General features: G+C 42.1%; 1 pseudogene; it reads right to left on the bottom strand.

The window, feature by feature from the left end:
• Positions 1-10,886: 10,886 nt before the first annotated feature.
• Positions 10,887-11,240, bottom strand: LOC123569772 (small ribosomal subunit protein eS28-like; annotated as a pseudogene).
• Between the last annotated feature and the right edge of the window lie 815 nt (positions 11,241-12,055).

Below are 12,055 nucleotides of genomic sequence, written 5' to 3'. Positions count from 1 at the left end.
TCTGTGAGAAAGAAGTTAGGAAAAAGCCATATATAACATGCATATTTCTATTTTGTCCATTTCTGTCCTCTGTCCCAATAGCATGTTTAGAATTTGAAAAGCAGTTTTCATTTAAGTAGGTTTAACTTACTGAATTTATAATATGACAAAATTATTAATTGGAATTATATTGTATTGAATCCTATTTATATAAATTCATTTGAATTATGTTTATAATATAACAAACATATTAATGTGACGTTAACTTACTAAGTTTACAATATAGCTGTTATATGTTATATAATGTAGATATATGTTTTATTACCATATAACATTGAATTATTTTGCTGCAAACATATAACCTATTCTGTATTGGAAAACATTAACTGCCAATTTGATTGACTGCATAAGTTGCTTAAATGAGTTATTTTGGTGCTATTTGGATTAACTTTTAGTATTTAGTCATTTCCACTATGAAGAAAAAAGCCAGTGAAAATGAAGTATGATGGCTCCATACTAATTTGCAAGTAGGCCCCGGAGGTCCCAGCCTACTCACTTCTCTGGCCTTTTACCCTCTACTTCCCTTCACTCATCCAGTGTTCACTTCACGCTGGACCTTTACCGTGCCAAGTGCGCCCCACCTTAGGACCTTCACACAAACTGAGGCAGGAGGATCCCTTGAGCCCAGGAGTTTAAGACTGTAGGGCATTATGATTACATCTGTGAATTGCCACTGCACTCCAGCCTGGACAGCATAGCAAGACCCTAGGGTCTGTAAAACAAAAACAAAGAACTAATTAAAAATAAAAAGAGAGAATGTCAGCAAAAGAGGAAGGAATATGCATTAGGCGCAGGACTCCAATCTTCATTTTCTGCATTTTCAGAGCGGGCATGGTTGCTACGATTTGCTCAGGGTCGTTGTCAAGTCACCTTGCAAGATAACAGCCGGCTGAGTCACCGCTAGCACCTAGACTTACTTTCAGCAAGGAGTCCATCACTACTGGCGGAAATCCTGTGCCTCTAACAAGCTCAGCCTCTCTGTGGGGCGTTCTTCGGGATCCCTCCGCAGGAGCGCCTGTCCTTTGGGAGGAAGAAGAGCCAACTGGGGTCGTTTGCCTTGGTCTCCTCTCTTCGCTACATCCACCTAAAGGTAAAAATATACCTCACTGGCCTACTTTAAGGAAGAAGTGACTGGGGAAAGAGGAGGTAGAAAAGCCCCTGTCCCGGATAATCCCCAATTTGTTAAAATTATATCATAAAGCTAAATGTAATTCTTTTGCTTTAAAAGTACTCCATAGAAAGAATATTCAATAAAAGGTATTGAAATATTTGGAAAAATATAACATTATATCCCCCACTTTATACTTTGCACCTGAATAAATTTCAGTGAGGTGTGAAATCGAAAAACAAAAGAGCACGATAATAAAATAGACATTAATATTCATTTATTATTTAAATGAGGTAAGTTGTTCCTGGGTGTCTTAGCAAAGGCAGAAAAGAGGAGATTTCACATATTTTACTCCATATTTAAACTTTTCCACAGGAAAAAGGCATTCATTAAGTTAAAAATAAAGCGAATTAAGAAAAGTAGTCAAAGGTAGAATTTCCTTCCCATACAAAGACCTTTTGTAAATCAATAAGAAACACAAATGTTTAGTAGAAAAAAACTGGTCTGAGAAAATGAGTGATCAATTTACATGAAAACAGCCCCCCAGGCCAGGCGTGGTGGCACACGCCTGTAGTCCCAGCTACTTGGGAGGTTGAGGAAAGAAGATGGCTTTGAGCCCAGCAGTTTGAGGCTGCAGTGAACTGAGACCGCATCACTGCACTCCAGCCTGGGTGACACAGCAAGACCCTGTCTCAAAAATAAAATAATAAAACATAAGAACCCTAAAAGAACCAAGAACAATTTCTAGCTTGACAAATGTCTAGTGTTGGTAAATGCTGTAGGAAATTGATGTTCTTATATCCTTTTGCTGGGTGTGTAAACTGGTACACATTTTTAGAAATGGTGTGCCAGTGTGAACCAAAATGTAAAGTGGATATACTGTGTGACGTGGCAATTCCATTTCTAGCAAACTGTACTATGGATATCCCATTATAAATAAGCCAATATGTGTTTATAAGGATGCACATTGTTGCTTTGTTTGGAAAGCCAAACCTGAAACTACTTACATTTCCATCAACAGTGGACTGATTGATAAAAATAGTATATCAAGACAAAGATATATTATGCAAATGTGAAAAGGAATAAGCTAGACATATAAGTACTGATTTGTAAAGATATCCCAGATATTTTATTAAGTGAAAAAAGCAAGCTATAGAATAGTAGGTACAGAAGGATTACACTTTTAGGCCAAAAAAAAAAAAAAAAAAAAAAAATCTGTAAATGTGGTGGGAGAATCCTTTTACTGAGTCCTCCTCCCCACCACCATCACCATCATTGCCATTACCTCTGTACCCCAACACCCACTGCAGGAAGCAATGAGGGCCTTCTGGGCCTCAGGGAAGCAGGGCCACAACTGAACAGAGAATAAAATAATTAATTCTCAGCTTTTTAATTTCAAAATAGACTTTTGAAACTACTGGCAGAGACAATGGGTTAAACAAATAGTGTTGGAAAGAATGACTGTTGATCCAAAAGCCAATTTTCCTGCTTTAGACAAGATAAAAATACTCCAGGAGAGAAGGGAGCAGGGGACAGAGGAGAGCTGGTGGGCGTAACATCACTCAGAGGACCAGAGCCCCACCCACCTTGGGCTGGCCGCAGAGAGTGGGGGGAGCAAGAGAACAAGGACATTCTCTTTGCTGTCGTGACACAGGAGCGTAGGGAGAGACAAGTAGAAGGTGTGCCAGGCCGATGGACCTGGGGCTCCTTCACTGGCTGGGGTCCAGGAAGCAGACTCCGGTTTCATGAAAAGAATCCACAGCCAGCTGGGAGCTCTGGGTCGGCATTAGGCAACCCCATTAGCAGATGCAGCTTCAGCCACCTGGTCTGTACCCGATGCCACAAGGATGGATGGACAGCAGTAGCCCAGAGCCAGATGTGGGCAGTGGGCACCACAATAGATGCTAGTGTGTTTCGATCTGACCAATGGCTGCCTACCTCCAAAACGCCCCACCCCTAGAATCTAGAACAACAGCAACAATGACAATAATCCAGGGCGGAAGAAGAGAGAGGAAGCTCCTCCAGTGACTGAGAACTCCTGAAATGCCTGAGTTTCCTCTGAATTGACAAACATAACATGTTCTGCTTCTTGACAGAACTGGTGCTCAAAATAGGGATTAAAATGTTATTTTTAAAAAGTTACATTTTCCACTCCTGAATGTGATGTCCTGAAAGTAATCACACCTGCTATGTATAGATACATGCTGTTTATACATAGGGAAATTCAGGAAGGTATTTCAGAGATTTAACAGGGGACCTCTCTGGGAGTAGAAGTGAAGAACTGGGGACATGAGGAACTTTCCACTTGTGAACTGTTTGGATTTTTCAGCATGATTACTAAAGACCCTGTCCTTAAAGAGCTCAGAGGATATGAAGTCAGGCAGACAGCTAAAGAAATACTTGCAGTGGAGTGTGATGCATACTGCAATTAAATGTCCAAAGAAGTGCAAATGAGGCAAGACACATGTTCCTCAGAGGCGACTGTGCAAGCATTCAGGTGAGCCTTTGCGGATCTCAAGACACTTAGCAGGTGCAGCGGCAGCTGACAGCACCCTCCATTAGGATTATTTCAGATGTCCCCTGAGGACTTGGCTCGTGAGGAGAGGTTGATTCTGGAATACAAATGACCATTTTTTAGGAAGAAACGAGAAAGCTAGGAATAAAATTTTTGACCTAGATGCAGGAAAAAAAGAAATGGACATCGAGCAATACAATTGTATTAATTCACTCACTACTTTATATTAATCTTGCAAATATAAGTTTTTAAAAATCTAATTAAAGCTAGCTTTGCAAATGAGCACCACAATATTGATCAGTATCCTTGACATTACTGTTTAGCATGTGAGTTCCCAGGGTGGTACCTGTGAGATAGTAGAGAACATCTACGTCCTCATCTTTGGCACTTACACTCTTTAAATTGCGCCTCTTCCCAGAGAACTGAGTGGAGAGACCCTTGGCAAAAACTTTAAACGATGGTGGAAAAGACCATGTTTTTGTTACTATTACTGCAGTTATTGTCATCAATATTCTTATTATTGGTGGGATTGGGAGAGGCTGAAAAAAGGAAAAATGTCGTTTGAGCGAGGTTCTGACAGACAGCTGGTGGAAAAGAATTCCAAGCTGAGGGAATAACAGGAGAAAAGTCCACAGTGTGGGAGTCAGGAGTGTTTGACGACAGCAGAGCCCAAGTCAGTGGTATGTGTCAGAAACATCACGGGGAGCCCAGGCATGAAACCCTAACAGGCCATCGTGAGGACTCAGGTTTTACCCTGAGTGAGATGGAAAGCTGGGGCATGGGGGGTCTGTGAGGATATGATTTAGAATTTAAAATCATCCTTGGGCTACTAGGATTTCAGTGGATTGTAGTGGTACAAGGACAGAAACATGGAACCTTGTTAGGAAGCTGGTGCAACACACACTGTATACAAGGCAAAGAGTTTGTGTTCCTCATATGGGGCATCTATACTGCCTCTGGGTGTCTTTTTCAAAGGCATGCTTTATTGTTCAGTATAGTTCAATCTCATCAAATAAAAATAGGATGGTGAAAAGTGGGTGATCAGCCACAGCATGTTCTACCCCTCCAGTGTTCATAAGACTATCTCTTTTTAGTAGGAACTACCAAAAATTAGAGGCAGAAAACCCAGCAAGATGACAGTCAAGACCACATTGACTAAGAGAATAGGAAGGGAACAGCCAGTATTGAATCTTGTGATGGAGGCAGAAAAATCTGGGTTTAGCAATTAAGTGTATGTGGATAGTGCAACAGAGTTCAGAGGCACTGCCTGGACATTCAATCATTTAGGGACATTTGTAATCAACTTATTGATTTTATTTTAAAAGCACTGGACTTCTTTTTTTTTTTTTTTTTTTTTTTTTTTTTTTTTTTTTAGATGAAGTCTTGATCTGTCATCCAGGCTGGAGTGCAGTGTGCAATCTCAACTCGCTGCAATCACTGCCTCCTGGGTTCAAGAGATTCTCTTGCCTCAGCCTCCTGAATAGCTGGGATTACAGGTGCATGCCACTGTGCCTGGCTAACTTTTTTTTTTTTTAAGTAGATATGGAGTTTTCACCATGTTGGCCAGGCTGGTCTCCAACTCCTGACCTCAAGTGATCCACCCACCTCGGCCTCCCAAAATGCTGGGATTACAGGTGTGAGCCACCATGCCTGGCCAATTTTGAAAGCACTGGGTTTCTATAAAAATCAAAGGACATCTCTGTATGTATTGTGATGTCATTTCAGGCAGTGGAATTACTATAGGGAAATCCTGGTAACTCAGAACAGAAGGAAATGCTTGTGCAAAGGACTACCCTAAGTGAAATAGTTAGTGGGAGTAGCCCACTAACTAGAATCTAGGTGTATTTGTCTGCCAGGGCTGCCATAATAGAATACTGTAGACTGGGTGGCTTAAATGACAGAAATTGATTTTCTCACAGTTCTGGGGGTTAAGTTGCTAGCAGGATTGGTCTCTGTGGCTGGCAGATGGCCACCTACTTCCTGTGCCCTCACATGTGCACCTGCATCCTTACTGTGTCTCTGTATGTCCAAATATGCTCTTCTTATAAGGACACCAATGATGTTGGATGCGGGCCCACCCTAACAGGCTCATTTTAACTTGATCAGTTTTTTCAAGGCTCTGTCTCCAAATACAGTAGCATTCTCAGGTTCAGAGGTTAGCACTTCAACATATGAGTTTTGGGACACATAATTCACCCCGCAACGCAATGATTCTATATGTTTTTAATAACCACAAACACGTATAACCAAAAATGTGTTCCTGTGTTAGGGGATAAGTGTAGAGGAAGAATAGAGATGACATTTAAATGTGTTAAAATGCACTAAAAAGGAAAAAAATTGGAAAAAGCATTTCCCAAAAGAGTTAAACCATTGTCAAATCATTTCAAGCCAGTAGTAAGCTGGGTTAATTGTCAAATGCTTCAGCAAGCTCTAGTGGGGGAGTTAACAGCAGTTATTATCTTAAAAAGAACACATTTCTTTTAATGCTATTATGTTTTAGAAGTGCATAAAAGGTTTCCAAGGAGAGTCCCTTTTGTGTAATGATGCAAATTGTACTGAGTGGTATGCATCATTTCTGGGGTGATATCTGGGGGTAAAGTGGGAAAAAATCTAAAGCCTTAGCAATATGTTAAGGTAAATTTTCTTGAACTGGAAGAATGGAGGTAGCTTCTGAAGATGGAATACACAGAGCTTTGTAAAATAGAGATAATAAGAGGGAAATAACAGGTTTTAGAATCTTGCAGGTTTCCTGCTGTTTATAGTTCATAGATCCAAATATAGCTGTGTTTTAAGTTTTTAAAACATCCATTTTGTGTTAAAATCCATCTCTATAGATAGTCTCGGCCTTAGTGAAATAGACTAGGAAAGGAATATCAGTAACTGCACAAATCTCTTCAAAAGGAAATGATTTGCACCAAGGATTCCTGGCTATCTGGATTTTCTGAATATAAACAAAAGAACTTCTGGGGAAAAACAGCAGAATAAAAATCATTAAAATGGAAGAAGAAAGAAAGAAATCAAAAGGGAGTTATAAGAGTCTTACTATGACTAATTTTTACTTCTGCTATGTTACTTTTTTATTTCCTGGCACTAATCTCCTTCCGAGGCCAAGACATTTTATCTCACTTATTTATGCTCCATTACAAGTATTTCTCCTGAGGTTGGTGTTTGGGGAGTGTGGAACAATCGAACGTTTGCAAGTGCCTTGGCAAAGAATCGTTGTTTCTGTTTTCTTTCTCTCTCTCTCTTTTTTCCACCATGAATCAATTAGACATTTACCTTTATTACATTTATGAATGTACCCTGAGTCTAAAAAATCTCTGGGTGAATCTAGGCCACACACCAAGTATCTCTGAAGTGTTTAGGTGCTACTGGGATGATAACTTCATAAATAATTATGTGCTAGATTTTGTTGTTATTCACTAATGAGACATATTCCTGTTTAAAGTTGTTGCAAAGAACTCATCTGTGAAATTCCAGTAAAAGATGTTATCACTTTTTTAATATCCCCCAAGTCCCCATCTCTGATACACCATCTTGCTTCCAAACTTCTTGAGGAAGTTGAAAGTTCAATGGCGGTCCCTCTGTTGACTCCGTGTTTATCATTGTCTCCATCACAGGTATTTTGTTCTAATGGCATCTCCCAATGAACCATTGTTGTGTTAAATTGTCAATCAGATGTTCACACTGAATCTGTAACTGTGCATACAATTAAGATGTGATGTAATTTACAAAGTGATGTAACAACGGGATGCGGCTCAGTCTCATAGTCCCCTTATCATGAATGATCAGGCAAAAACCCACCCTATGCCTGTGTTTGAGACGATTTTCCAATAATATTCTTTATTTGCATTGCATTATTTACATTTTATACTTTCACAAAGTGAAAAGTACAGCAGTAGGAATAGCCAGCACTAAGCACAAGTGATAGTGGCCAAAAGTCTCTTTCTCGGCCAGGTGTGGTGGCTCAAGCCTGTAATCCCAGCACTTTGGGAGGCCAAGGCGGGCAGATCGCTTGAGCCCAGGAGGTTGAGACCATCCTGGGCAACATGGCAAAATCCCGTCTCTACTAAAAATACAAAATAAATCAGCTAGGTGGGGTGACACATGTCTGTAGTTCCAGCTACTTGGGAGGCTGAGGTGGGAGGATTGCTTGAGTCCTGGAGGCTGAGGCTACAGTGAGCTCTGATTGTGCCACTGCACCACTCCAGCCTGGGTGACAGAGTGAGACCCCTTCTGAAGAAAAAAAAAAGTCTTTTTCTCTTTCTCTCTCTACCTGCTTTTACATATTTTACATAATGTCTGTTTTAATCCAGGCCCTATATCAAAGCACTGGGCATTAAATATTCAAAGATGAATAAAGTAAAGTAGCAATGATAATTCAATATAATAAATGCTATGCCCATGGTATAAACTAGAGGCTATTGGAGCATATGTTAGTTTAGGGCACACCTAAATTGGAGTCTAAGAAAAATATGATGTATGAGTGTTTACTTAGTTGATCATTCCAAGAAGCAGAGGTGAAAGTGTAGAGAGTGAGAGAGGGGATTAAAAAAAAGTTGATAAAGGATGTCAGTGAGCAACTGTGGGCATCAGGGGCACAATCCCACTGGAGTCTCTCTGAAGAACTGGGTAGAACGAACCTCAGAATCATCTCACTGGAGGATCCACTGATTCCAGCCCCCTACTAATTGGCCGTTGCCTCTGGGGTGTATTAGCATCCTCCACACTTGTATGTTGCTTCTGTAACCAAGCTGAGCAGCTTTGTATGGAATCAGAGAAAGCCCAGAGGCAGCAAAGCAGAGGGAAGCTTCAGAGAGGATTTGAAGTGGGGAGTGGGCAAAGCACATGAGCCCCTTCCCAGGAGGGCCGAGAAGCTGTGGCACAGAGCATCACAAGCATTGGCTACAAAGAGTATTAAGGGTCTCCTAATTTTATTTTGGAGAAGGGAGAGGAGGTTTCCCAGAGTAAACAAGCCCAAAACTAAACCTCGAAGAGGAATGGGCAAAGGAGAAAAGGCATTCTAATATACAGAGGAGCTTGAGCAAAAGAGGGAGCACACTAAGAGAAACGCGAATATTTAGGTAGGGATAATGTGCAAGAATAGAGAGAAAGAGATGAATCCAAAAGAAATTCAGGAAGTTGACTGACAAGACTTGTGAAAGGTAAATGGTGTTTTAATGGGAGAAAGGGGGAGAAAGAAGTTTCTGGTTATGGCGGCAGAGTAGGCGGATGCAGAGGGAAGGATAGAAAACTTGTTTATGCGATGAGGAATATGGCAAGTTCAGCTTTGCTCATTAAATGTCTATGGTGCCTATAGAATGTACAGGTGGTGACATCTTATAATTACATGTCTGAAATATGAATCCATTAGATACCTGCCTTTATTTGATTTATCAAAGCACTCTGAACCTATTTAAGCACTGGGTGCATCTGGCCATGCATTAACTGTCTCTGAACTCAGGGGAGAGGTGAAGTCTAGAAACACAGATGTATCTAAACACATCCTAAGGGGTTATCAAGGATGTAGTGAGATTATGTGAGTATGTAGAATGAGGAGAGACGAGAGTAGAGAACAGAGCCTTGATGTTTAAATGGCAGGTGAAGAAAGAGAACTCCAAGATGGATATTGAGAACCTGTGGTTGAAGGAGTAGAAGGAAAATCATGAGAAAGTAATAAAATGGGAACCAAGGGCAGTGAGGATGCCAGGGAGAGAAGACAACAATGCCAGCCACAACACAGAGGTCAAGGAAATTAAAAGTGAAAAGTATCTTTTGGGTTTAGTGATGGAGAATTGGTTGGGGATCATAGCATAGTGAGAGTTGCTGCTGCCATGCCACACCAGGCCCTGGGCCAGGTGCTTTGTGTCCACTCTTTCACTGAATCCTCAAGCCAGGCTTCTGAGTTGTTGCCACTATTCTATGCAGAGTGTGACACATGAGGGGTGGAAGACACAGAAAGATTATGTCACGGCTGGGCGTGGTGGCTCACGCCTGTAATCCCAGCACTTTGGGAGGCCGAGGCGGGAGGATCACAAGGTCAGGAGTTTGAGACCAGCCGGGCCGACATGATGAAACCCCATCTCTACTAAAAATACAAAACTTAGCCAGGTGTAGTGGCAGGCGCCTATAGTCCCAGCTACTCGGGAGGCTGAGGCAGGAGAATGGTGTGAACCCGGGAGGCAGAGCTTGCAGTGAGCTGAGATCACGCCACTGCACTCCAGCCTGGGTGACAGAGCAAGACTTCATCTAAAAAAAAAAAAAAAAAGAGCCTGCTCTCTGGTTTATGTATGGCCACTTTCCACTATGTCCTCACATGGTGGAAGGGGTGAGAGAAGTTGCTAGATCTCTTTAATAAGGACACAAAACCATTTCGTGAGGGCTTCACCCTCATGACCTAATAACCTCCCAAAGGCCCCACCTTCAAAAACCCTCACATTAGGGATTATGTTTCAACACATGAATTTTGGGTACAGTGTTGGAGGGGACTTAAATATTCAGTCTATAGCAACTATAATACCTCATAGATGCCACACCAGGAGGAAGAATATCTTTTCCATGGAGACAGGAGGGAAGAAGATAAGGGACATGTGAAGGCAAATATTGGCTGTGTGGGAGTGGAGGAAATTTGTGCAATTCATGTAAGCCTCCATTTTCTCTGTTAAGACTTTGAGTTCCTTTTCTGTGTGTTTGTTTGTTCATTTGTTTGTTTGTTTGTTTGAGACAAGTGTCACTCACTCTGTTGCCCAGGCTGGAGTGCAGTGGTGCAATTTCAGCTCACTGCAACCTCCACCTCCCGAGTGGAAGTGATCCTCCTCCCTCAGCATCCTGAGTAGCTGAGATTACAGGCACGTGTTACCACGCCCAGCTAATTTTTAGCAGAGTTGGGACTGTCACCATGTTGGCCAGGCTGGTCTCGAACTCCCAGCCTCAAGTGATGTGCCTACCTCAGCCTCCCAAAGTGCTGGGATCAAAGGCCACTGTGCCTGGCCTTTGAGTTCCTTTTTTGAGGCAAAGTAGGGCAACGTGAAGATATGATAGGGAAACTGAGGGCAGAGGTGAAATTTCAGAATAAATTGCTGGGGGAAGAAGTGGACATCTCTAAATCTGGGGCCTCAAAGCTTGTCTGCTTCTAAGAACTGTCTCTCCTCCCATGTCATCTACCCAGATGCAGTTGGATCACCCACGTTCCAATTTTCTCTGCATACAATATAAACACTTCATTTAAGAGCAACAGATATTCCATGTGGGCCAAGCGGTTGACCTATCCAAGACCAAGCAGCAGGTTCCATGTAGCCTGCAAGCCTTTAGCCCTGACCCCAATAGGGTGAGTACATCTCCCTCCCACCTGGCCTTTCATGCTCTTGATTATGGAGTAGCTCAGGAAGTCCATGAATTCCACATACACCTGTGTGCACTGTTCCTGCTAGTGAGTCCTGCCCAGAACCTTGGTATCACTGGCCAGCTTAATAGGCTGTACATGGCTTGTGTTCATGGTGGCAGCACAGCTGTGGTCCGGCAGAGATGCTGTGTTAGAAATTGACTTACTCTTCTGATCATAGATGTTTGGTTCATCAGTGCGCACCTGATCCAAACTTAGCCAATCCTATTTTCTTGCCTCCCAGTCAGGGTTGATTCTGCACTAACTAGAGTCCCTACCCAGGAAAAAGTAGAAGTGAAAATAAATCATCTCTCTTCTTGTGTAAAAATTGTAAGACATAAAGATGGAGGATGTTGGTGATTGGAAGGTCTTAGGAGGATCAATATGTAAAACCCCTGCTATATTTATTGATGTATACTAATACATTTTGCATTTATATATATTATAATAACACATATTAATATATATCCAAGCTCAGAATCAACTGAGAGATAGATGCAGGACTCAGACCGTTGGAGATCAAGATGTCATCCTTAATAAAATGCCAAAAAGCCTGGAGACGGTAGCAGAGAATATGATATGTGGACCTACTTATGTTCCACCCCTGAGTTAAGGAGAATTACTCACCCAGTCATAGGCACAGCTGCACTCGTGCTGGCTCTCCCAGTAGAGACCTGACTCTTTAAAACTCACTGCATGGGCCGGGCGCGGTGACTCACACCTGTAATCCCAGCACTTTGGGAGGCCGAGGCGGGTGGATCACCTGAGGTCAGGAATTCGAGACCAGCCTGGCTAACATGGTGAAACCCCGTCTCTACTAAAAATACAAAAATTAGCCAGGCGTGGTGGTCGGCGCCTGTAATCCCAGCTACTCGGGAGGCTCAGGCAGGAGAATCGCTTGAACCCGAGAGGTGGAGGGTGCAGTGAGCAAAGATCACACCATTGCACTCCAGCCTGGGCAACAAGAGCGAAACCCTGTCTCAAACAAACAAACTAAACAAAAAAACAAAAA

The sequence above is a fragment of the Macaca fascicularis genome, chromosome 17 (genome assembly GCF_037993035.2).
Source record: "Macaca fascicularis isolate 582-1 chromosome 17, T2T-MFA8v1.1".
Classification (NCBI taxonomy): Eukaryota; Metazoa; Chordata; class Mammalia; order Primates; family Cercopithecidae; genus Macaca; species Macaca fascicularis.
This window is presented reverse-complemented; position numbering and strand designations above follow the sequence as displayed.